Source organism: Pleurodeles waltl, chromosome 8, assembly GCF_031143425.1.
Source record: "Pleurodeles waltl isolate 20211129_DDA chromosome 8, aPleWal1.hap1.20221129, whole genome shotgun sequence".
NCBI lineage: Eukaryota > Metazoa > Chordata > Amphibia > Caudata > Salamandridae > Pleurodeles > Pleurodeles waltl.
In genome coordinates, this window is record NC_090447.1 from 1,019,777,881 (window position 1) to 1,019,787,851 (window position 9,971).

Below are 9,971 nucleotides of genomic sequence, written 5' to 3' on the forward strand. Positions count from 1 at the left end.
CAACATATGCGCACATGGGTGATGCTGGACCATGGATTGGTGTACTTGGCAGCCTACAGAGGTGGGGGGCGGGGGCACAGGGCCATGCCTAAAGGAGGGGACTACACTACAGAAAGCGCCCTGGCCTAATGTCACCCACAGCCCCCCTCCCCCACCCAGGCACCTCCACTGCGCGTAAAGATAGCAGTATGTGCTGGTACTCACCCCCTTGTGTCTGCTGTGATGTCCTCACGCGCCCATCCAATTCGGGGTAGGCCACCGCCAGGATCCGAGACATCAGGGGGGTCAAGGTACGACTGGCACCCCTCCTACGTTGGGAGGCCATCCCCAGCAGTGACTCGGCGGTCTTCCTGGTCCCGCAGCGGATGTCCTCCCACCTCTTTCGGCAGTGGGTGCCCCGTCTTGTGTGGACCCCCAGGGCCCGGACTTCCTTGGCGATGGCACGCCAAATGTCGACTTTCTGATGGGCGCTGACCTATTTGACATGTACAGGGTGGGAAAGGAAATTTCAACATTTTTCTGCATGTTAGATGTGATTGCCCCCCCTCCCCAACCCTGCCATGTGGCACATGCTCTCATCTGTCGTGCCTTGCACTCCTCATTCGCTCCCCACCCCACCATCTTACATCCACCATACACAACCCAGGCATAGCCCATTCAACGTGCACCCAGTGTACTTACCTGTTGGTCTGGAGGACCGTAGAGTAGCACATACTGGGGTAGGACCCCATCCACAAGTTTCTCCAACTCTTCTGAAGTGAAGGCAGGGGCCCTTTCCCCAGTCGCAGCAGCCATTGTCTCTTCCAGACCGAGGTCACAGCAGCACTTGCAGTATAGGTCCTCTCCTGTGGATGATCAGGTCTCGAGTGATTAAGCAGATAGAAAATGGCGGTCACGCCCGCGGCGGTGGGTACCGCCGGCGCACATCGTCATTGGCTCCTGAGATCCATAGGGCTCAATGTTAACCAATGCTGCTTTGCGCCGCGGTCTTCGACCGCCTACCGCCACGGTGAGCCACGCCAGCGCAGTGACCTCACATCCCACTGTCACACTTCACAGGTCAGGCAGCTGCCATTTCAAGGGCCCACATGGCCTGATTTCTACTGCGTCACACAGGCCTAGGCCTTGCATTGCCACTCATACAAGCCATTCAATGCATAGCGAATCGTGTAATGTGCAAGCTGTGGGAACGAACCTGAGGGTTGCTTGACTCTGTGCTCCATGTTGTCCTTCCTAGGCACTGTCCACTGGGACTTGCGAGGAGAAGGATGAATCCTCCCGTGTACCGACCGCTGGTGGACCTGTCGACAATGGAAGAACGACATATTATACTTCGATACCGACTTGACCGAGCCACTATACATGAACTGTGTGCCCAGCTGGAGCCAGACCTGATGTCCCCCATCCGCCAACCCACAGGGATTCCCCCTCTGGTGCAGGTGCTGTCAGTACTCCATTTTTTGGCAAGTGGGTCTTTTCAGACAACAGTGGCCATGTCATCAGGGATGTCTCAGCCTATGTTTTCTAAGGTTTTGTCCAGAGTGTTGTCTGCCCTGATGAAATACATGCAGAGATACATTGTTTTCCCTGAGGAGGGTGATTTGGCCACTGTGAAGGGTGATTTCTATGCCCTTGGACATATCTCCAACATCATTGGTGCCATTGATGGGACCCATGTGGCTTTAGTACCCCCAAAAGACAATGAGCAGGTGTACAGAAATAGAAAAAGTTATCATTCGATGAATGTCCAGGTGGTCTGTTTGGCTGACCAGTACATCTCCCATCTAAATGCCAAGTTCCCTGGGTCAGTACATGGCGCGTATGTCATGCGAAATAGCAGCATCCCTTATGTGATGGAAAAGCTACAGAGACACCGTGTGTGGCTAATAGGTGACTCTGGTCACCCCAACCTGCCTTGGCTATTGACCCCAGTGAGGAATCCCCGGACCAGGGCAGAGGAACGGTACAATGAGGCACATGGGCGAACTAGGAGGATTATAGAACGGACCCTCGGGGTCCTGAAGGCCAGGTTTAGGTGCCTGCATATGACAGGGGGATCCCTCATGTACTCACCAAAGAAGGTGTGTCATATCATCGTGGCCTGCTGTATGCTTCACAACCTGGCTTTGCGACGCCATGTGCCTTTCCTGCAGGAGGATGGTCCAGATGGTGGTGTTGTAGCAGCTGTGGAGCCTGTGGAGAGTGAAGAGGAGGAAGACGACGGGGACGACACGGACAACAGGGACACAGTTATACAACAGTATTTTCAGTAGCACCCAGGTAAGAATCACCCACGCCATTTTACATTTACTTCTGGCCTCCTGCATCTCTACTTTCTGTGTTTCCCCCCAGTTCCTTTTCACTGATTTTTGACTTTGCCTTCCCCTTTCAGAGCTGTATGACCCACAGCGTGACTTCTGCTTTGTTTGCCCATGGACTAATGCTTATTGACACTGGTATGTTGTCATCACAATGTAAATGAACATTATTGCACCGTTATGTGTAATACATTTGTAAAGAATACAAGCAGACTCCTGACATTTGAAGTGCAATTGGTGATTTATTTTAAGTGCTGCGTATAGGTCCGTGAAAGTAAAATGGTGATGGGTGGGGGCGGAGTAATGTCCATGGCAGAGTCCAGTTCTCAGTAGCACAGGTGCAATGTCCATATGCCTGTGGAAGGATGGAGCAGGGGCAGTTCAAGGTTGGACAGGGTGACAATGTGGGACAGTGGGATGACATCAGGGGGTATCTTAGGCTGGCGGGGGTCTTGGCATCCTACTCTGTCTTCTTGTGTGATCTCAGGTTCCGCTTGCGGGGTGGTTGATCTTCAGCAGGAGGTGGGGTTCTGGTGGCCTATCGTGGTGTGGGGGCCTCCTGTCCACTTGCGCCGGCGGAGGTGGTAGGCTGTTCGTCGTCCGGGCTGGTGACAGGGGCCCTTTGGGGTGCCACATGGTCCCGCAATGTGGTGACTATCTGGTTGAGGGCCAGGACGATGGTCCCCATTACGGTACTGATGTTCCGGAGTTCGTCTCTGAACCCCATGTACCGTTCCTCCTGCTGTGCCTGGATCTCCTGGAACCTGGCCAGTACCGTCGCCATCGTCTCCTGGGAGCGGTGGTATGCTCCCATGATGGTGGTGAGGGCCTCTTGGAGAGTGGGTTCCCTGGGCCGGTCAACCCCCTCTCGCACAGCAGCCCTCCCAGTTGCCCTGTTTCCCCGGGCCTCTGTCCCCTGGACGGTGTGCCCACTACCACTGCCCCCAGGTCCCTGTTGTTGTTGGGGTGGTGGGTCAGCCTGGGTGCCCTGTAGTGGCGGACACACCGCTGATTGACGCGTCCTGGAGATAGAGGCATGGGCCCGCTGGGTGGGAGCTGTGCTGGTATTCCCAGAGGGGGTTGGGTCTGCTGCGGCCTGTGTCTGTGTGTGGGAAACCGACTGTCCAGAGGTCCCCGATGGTCCGGGCTGGTCATCAGGTTCCAGGTCGACAGAGCTGCTGTCATCACTGGGGGCCTGTTCTGGGGGCGGGATGGACAAATCTGGACCCTCCTGGCCGGTGTGTTGGCGTTCGGGCCCTGCAGGGGTAAAAGAGTATGGTTATTGCTTCTGTGTGTGCCATGGCGTGCGATTTGTGGGTGCCCTTGTCCCCCAGTGCTGGCATTCCCTTGTGGGAGGAGTTGTGAGGGTGGTTTGGGGGGGGGATGGGTATGTGCAGTGGTCATGCTTGGGTGATGGGTGTCCATGGTTTGTGTTGGCATTCAGGGATTGGTGTTGTGTTGGGTGGGTTGTGCTGGTGAGACATTGGCAGGGAGGAAGTGTGCTGGGGGGTTGGGGGTGAGGGTGGGGGTGCGGGTTGGCATGCTGGTGGTTGGGGGGGGTGAAGTATTTGGGATTAGACTTACCAGAGTCCATTCCTCCACCTACTCCAGCGAGGCCCGCAGGATGCAGGATGTTCAAGACCTCTTGCTCCCATGATGTGAATTCGGGTGGAGTGGGTGGGGGTCCGCCGCCAGTCTTCTGCACTGCGATGTTGTGTCTTGACACCATCGACCGCACCTTCCCCCGTAGGTCGTTCCAGCGCTTTCGGATGTCTTCCCGGTTTCTGGGATGCTGTTCCACAGCGTTGACCCTGTCGACGATCCTTTGCCATAGCTCCGCCTTCCTGGCTATTGTGGTGTGCTGCACCTGTGTGCCGAATAGCTGGGGCTCTACCCTGATTATTTCCGCCACCATGACCCTGAGTTCTTGGTCCGAGAACCTGGGGTGTCTTTGGGGTGCCATGGGGTGGTGTGGGGTGGTGTTTGTGGTGATGAGTGTGGTGTGTGTGGTGGTGTGTGGTGTTTTGTGCGTGGATGTAGTGTGGGTGATGATGTTGTGTTCCTCTGTGTGTTGGGGTTTGCAATAGCTGTGCTCTCTCTCTCTCTCTCTCGCCTTCTCTCCGAATTTCTAGTAGTGGGGGTTTGTGGGTGATGTGGGTGTGTGTTTTATAGTTGATTGGATGTGTGGGTGTGGTGTGTGTATGTGTATCAGGTGTGTGTATTTCGAATTGTCCAATGTGGCTGTGTTTTGTAAAGGTGTGTGTATTTTGACCGCGGCGGTGTGTACCGCCAATGGAATACCGCGGTTGAAAGACCGCCGTGTGGATTCGTGGGTCGTAATGGCATGGGCGTGTTCGTGTTGGCGTGACGGTGGAGGTTTGGTCATCTCCAGTTTATCGCTGACCACTGATGAGGCGGCCTTCCATGGATTTCGGGTTTTTGGCAGTTTGGAAGTTGTGGGTCAGAATGACCGTGGCGGTTTACCGCGACCGCGGCGGTGTTGTGGCGGCCTTCTGACCGGCGGTAAGCGCCTTTTACCGCCGAGGTCAGAATGACCCCCTAAGCGTACCAACCAGTCACTAGAACCGATCCTGAGGTGTTTAATCTCCACTTGGTCCAAAGAATGGGATAAGGTCTTGCACCTCATGGAATTTGTGTATAATAATAGCATTCAGGTGAGTGGTCGTGCCACAACATGGTCACTCCACTCTGTGTTATTCCACTCTATGTCATTTAACTCTACAACAGTACATCACTCAAGTTTTCAACACTCTGGTCTATGCCACTCCATTGTGTGACACTCCACTCTATGCTATTTCACTGTACACAACTCTACTGAACAGTACTTCACTCCATGCTATTTCACTCTATGCCCCTCCAGTCTATGCCACTTCACTATACCCCTCTCCACTGTATGGTATTCCACAGTATGCCACTTTACTATATGTCACTCCACTATACGCCACTCCACTGTACACCACTATATTCTACTTCACTAGACATTAGGCTATTCTGCTCCACTCAAATCGATTCTACATCACTCCACTGCATGCTATTCTACTGTTGCAACACTTGTGTGTGCCACTAATGTCAGTGCAATTACACTCTACACCACTCCACTACGCTACTCTACTGTATCCTACTCTACTTTACACCACTCAACGGTATGCCACTGCACTGTGCACCACTCCACTTTATGCTGTTCCCCTATACACCACTATACTGTGCCTCACTCCACTCCATCCGACTACACTCTGTGCCACTGCATTCCATGCCACTCTACTCTACGCTATTCAACTATATGCCACCCCACCCTATGCAGCTAAACTCTATGCTACTCCATTCTCTACTCTTCCACCAAACGCCACTCCCCTGTACCCCACTCCACTCCATGTCACTCTATTCTACACCACACCACTGTATACTATTCCACTATACTCCTCTCCACTGTACCACCCTCTACTATACTTCAGTCCAATCTATTCCACTCTATCACACTATAGTCTAACACATTAGACTGATGACACTCTCCTTCACTGTGCTGTACCATACTCCAATTAACAACACACTACTCGATGATACAAAACACTATGATTTGAAATATATTTTTATTAAAATAAAAAATAAAAAAATAAAAAGAAAAACAGAGGTTAAACGTTTGTTATAGTTAGAAAAACTTTATATATTCTTTTAAACGTAAACTGCACAAACATTACAAATTCTAAAGATATGCTTTAACTGTATAATTCATGTGACAAGGGACCATCTCAGAGTAAGGACACTAAAACAGCTGTGGTCAGGACACACAGATAGCACAGAGACCAGCAATCAACAGTCCACAGTGAGATGACATGTCAGAGCTCTCAAGTGTGTTTGGTTGCTTGGTCCACTATCTCTGTGCAGCTCCTGCAGGCAAAACAAATAAGGACTGCTAACACGCATCTGATACAGGTGTCTCAGTTGACGCAGCAATTGGAGAAAGGGCAGGAACTGTGGCTAGCCGCAATGGAGAAGGAGCACCATGTGCAGCAACAGAGGCATAGGCAATACCTGGCAATGTCTAATTCTTTTGCACGGTCCATCAACCGATTGCCAGTAATCACTAACACAGTAGCAAGGCAGACTATGAACATACAGACTGGCATGGTGCACTGCTGTCAGGATGTTGCTTGTGGGCTAGTGCAAGTGACCACAGCCCTTGAGAGTATACAGAGTGAGAACACCTGTATCCCTAACATCCAGCACCACCCTGAGAGTGGAGAGGGCTCTAGTGTCAGGGGCACATCCATTCAGGAGGCATGCAGTTACAGGCGTTTAAGCCAACACAGTTCCCGGATTGACATGTCAAACGTCCCACAGCCTAGTGCTGCTGGAATGGCACTCAACTCCAGAGCCCCAAAGAAGTGAACCACTGCACACTTAGAGGAATGAGTCACCTTTGTTTTGTTTTGTGTAACATACTTTGTTGCATTTTTTTCACACTACTACATCCACAAGGATACAGTGGATCCTTGAACAAAACAATGTTGTTGCTACCTGAATAAAAGGTGGTCTCTCCATTATGCACTGTTGCGCCTGGCCCTTTTTGCAGGGTTATCCCCAAACCTTTTGCCTTCTTCCTCCTATTTTGTCTGACCTGTGTTGGTGGATTTAGGAATCTGGGCACTTTACTACTACTGACCAATGCTAAAGTGCAAGTGTTCCTTGTGTAAATTGTACTGGTGATTGATTTCTCCATGACTGGCATATTTGGTTTACTAATAAGTCCTTAGAAAAGTGCAATATGTGGGCCCACAGCCTGTAAATCAAATGGTACTATTGGCCCTGCAGCACTGATTGTGTGATCCACATGAACAGCCCTATAAATATGTCTCAGATGTGCCACTGCACTGGGTATGTATGCAGTTCCAAACTGCCATTTGGACTTGGGAAGTGCACCCACATTTCAGGCTAAAACCTTCCCTTTTACTACATATAAGTGGCCCCTAAAATAGGTCCAAGGACACCCCATGGCAGGGCGCAGTGTATTTAAAAGGTACGGCATGTACTGATGTGTTTTACATGTCATCATAGTGGAATACTGCTAAAATCAGTTTTCACTATTGAAAGGCCTAGAACTCCCATAGGGTAACATGGGGATTGCCTTGAAATATCTTTAAAGTGCAATTTCACATTTTAAAATACATCTTTCAGTAAAGTTGCTTTTTAGATTGTCAGTTTGAAAATGCCACTTTTAGAAAGTGGGCATTGTCTTGCTTAACCATTCTGTGCTTTTGGTGAATGTGAGGTTGAAAATGCCACTTTTGAAAAGTGGGCATTTTCTTGCTTAACCATTATGTGACTATGGGCCTGATTACAACTTTGGAGGACGGTGTTAAACCGTCCCAAAAGTGGCGGATATACCACCTACCGTATTACGAGTCCATTATATCCTATGGAACTCGTAATACGGTAGGTGGTATATCCGTCACTTTTGGGACGGTTTAACACCGTCCTCCAAAGTTGTAATCAGGCCCTATGTCTGTCTGCTGAATACATGTCTAGGTCAGGATGCCCGTTAGGCTGTTTGTACATTCACTCTAGACAGTGACATAAAGGGAGCTGAGGTGTGCTCTGCATATCCTGAAAGCCCATCAACAGGCTGATGGGTCTTCCTGAGCTAGATTGGTGAGAGGAGCTGACACTTGCAACTGAATAGGGCTCTGCTTGTCCTCACACAAATCAGTCTCCAACCACCTGGAGTGTGTCTTGTGTCAGGGGAGTAAAAGGCAGGGTCTTGTGCACTACAAAGACTTCTCTTTGAAGTGTGACTACCTCAAAGACAGAAATGGGTATATCTACTGGACCTCTCACACCAGATAGTTTGAATCCTTCTGGACTGAGGAAATTCTGCCAGGAAGAAGAGCTGGATGCCGTAGGAGGGACTGCCACTCTGCCTGTTGCTTTGCTGTGCTGGCCTGCTGCTTGCATCTTTTGTCCTGGGAGTGAAAGTCGTGGACTTTGCTTTCTACATTCTACTTCCAAAGGTTCTCCAAGGGCTTGGACTGGGCTTGCCTCTTGTTAAGAAGTCTCAGGGACATCAAAGACTTCACTTGCTAGTGCCCGGGCTCTCTTGCTGAGGGTCTTGACTTGCCAAGTGGTGCCAACTCTAGCTCCTGGGCCTTTGGAAGTGAGCTGTGATACAACTAAGGAGAATCTAAGCACAGCACCTCCATCCACTCTCTGACTCTGCGCTACTGCCTGCACCAGAACCATGAACCCAGCTGAGTGCAATGATTGTGACTTCCAACTCAGGCCTGCCGCTGCTGCAGAGCCTTCAAAGTACCACCACAGTGGGCCTGTGGTGTGATCACAACACTGTAAAGTTGACACCCAGCTTCTTGACCTGTTAGATCCATTGACCCCACCTTGTTGTAATGAACCACCACCTCGCCACTAATGCTGCATCACCTCCCCTGCAACCATAAGGAACCGATACCTCACACCTTCCCTACCTAGCAGTAAGGAACCAATGCCTCACTTCCCAGGCAGCAGTAAGGAACCAGTGCAGCACTGGCTCCAGCAACACCTCACCTCCCAACTCCATGCAATGTCTTTGTTTCCTTATTGTTTTCCAAGGTACAGTACACAGGATCTGTGCGACTTCAAGACTGGCCTCATGAGTGGCGGCAGACTGTTGGAGCCGACGCTGTCAAGATGTTGTGATAGCCCCAGTTGGATCTATTGTGTTTCTAAGCTCTATACTAATATTTAATCTTTGAAAATTTGTATCTTTGCTTGTGTTTGTTGAATTGTTGTCATTTTAGTCTTGTTTTACTCAGATAAATATTTTTTTATACAGCTGTGGAGTACTTTTGTGGTGTTTACACTGTGTTAGTGTGTGTGTGTGCGCACATTGCCTCTGAGATAAGCCAGACTCATCGTTCCAAGCAACCAAGGGGATGAGCAAGGGTTATCTTAGCTCCCTTACTCCCTTATCACTACTAGAGTGAGGGTCCATACTTGGACAGGGTGTAAACCACTGCCAACTAGTTACCCATTTCTAACATACACCAAACATTACCATCAGTTGTGCTGTTTTATGATTAGATGCTTTAATTACTCTTACCTCCGAAATATTTGTTGTTGATCTCTGTTCATCGTGCTCTGCACTCTGCTGCACGTGTTCCCTTGTGCTATACCTGTAGTGCTATTAAGTCATCATCAGACTCAGAATCAGGCTCTATGGGGTTGTTCTACAGATCCTTCTTCATAGCCATATTGTGCTGAGTGACACAAGCAGGAATAATTTATAGCACATCTTAGATCTGTACATACAGCTCTGCTGGGCTTGTGTAGTCAGCAAAACAGGGACTTCAGGATCCCAAAGGTCCTCTCTACGAGCGTATACATTGTCCTGTGTGCCCTGTTTTATTGCCTTTTACTTCTTGTCCTTGGAGTGAGGGAATGTGTGTATAGCCAGGGACACAAGTCATATGTACTGTCACCTTAGAAGCAGGAGAAGGGAAACCATCAGGTCACATTACACACACTGTCCTGGCCACAGTAAAAATTGAGTGTGCAATTCTCTTACCAAATTAAAAAAAAAACACAAAAGTCACCCTGTGAGAGTTGGTTTTTTATTCCACTGTGGCGGAACATGAATGAGTAATA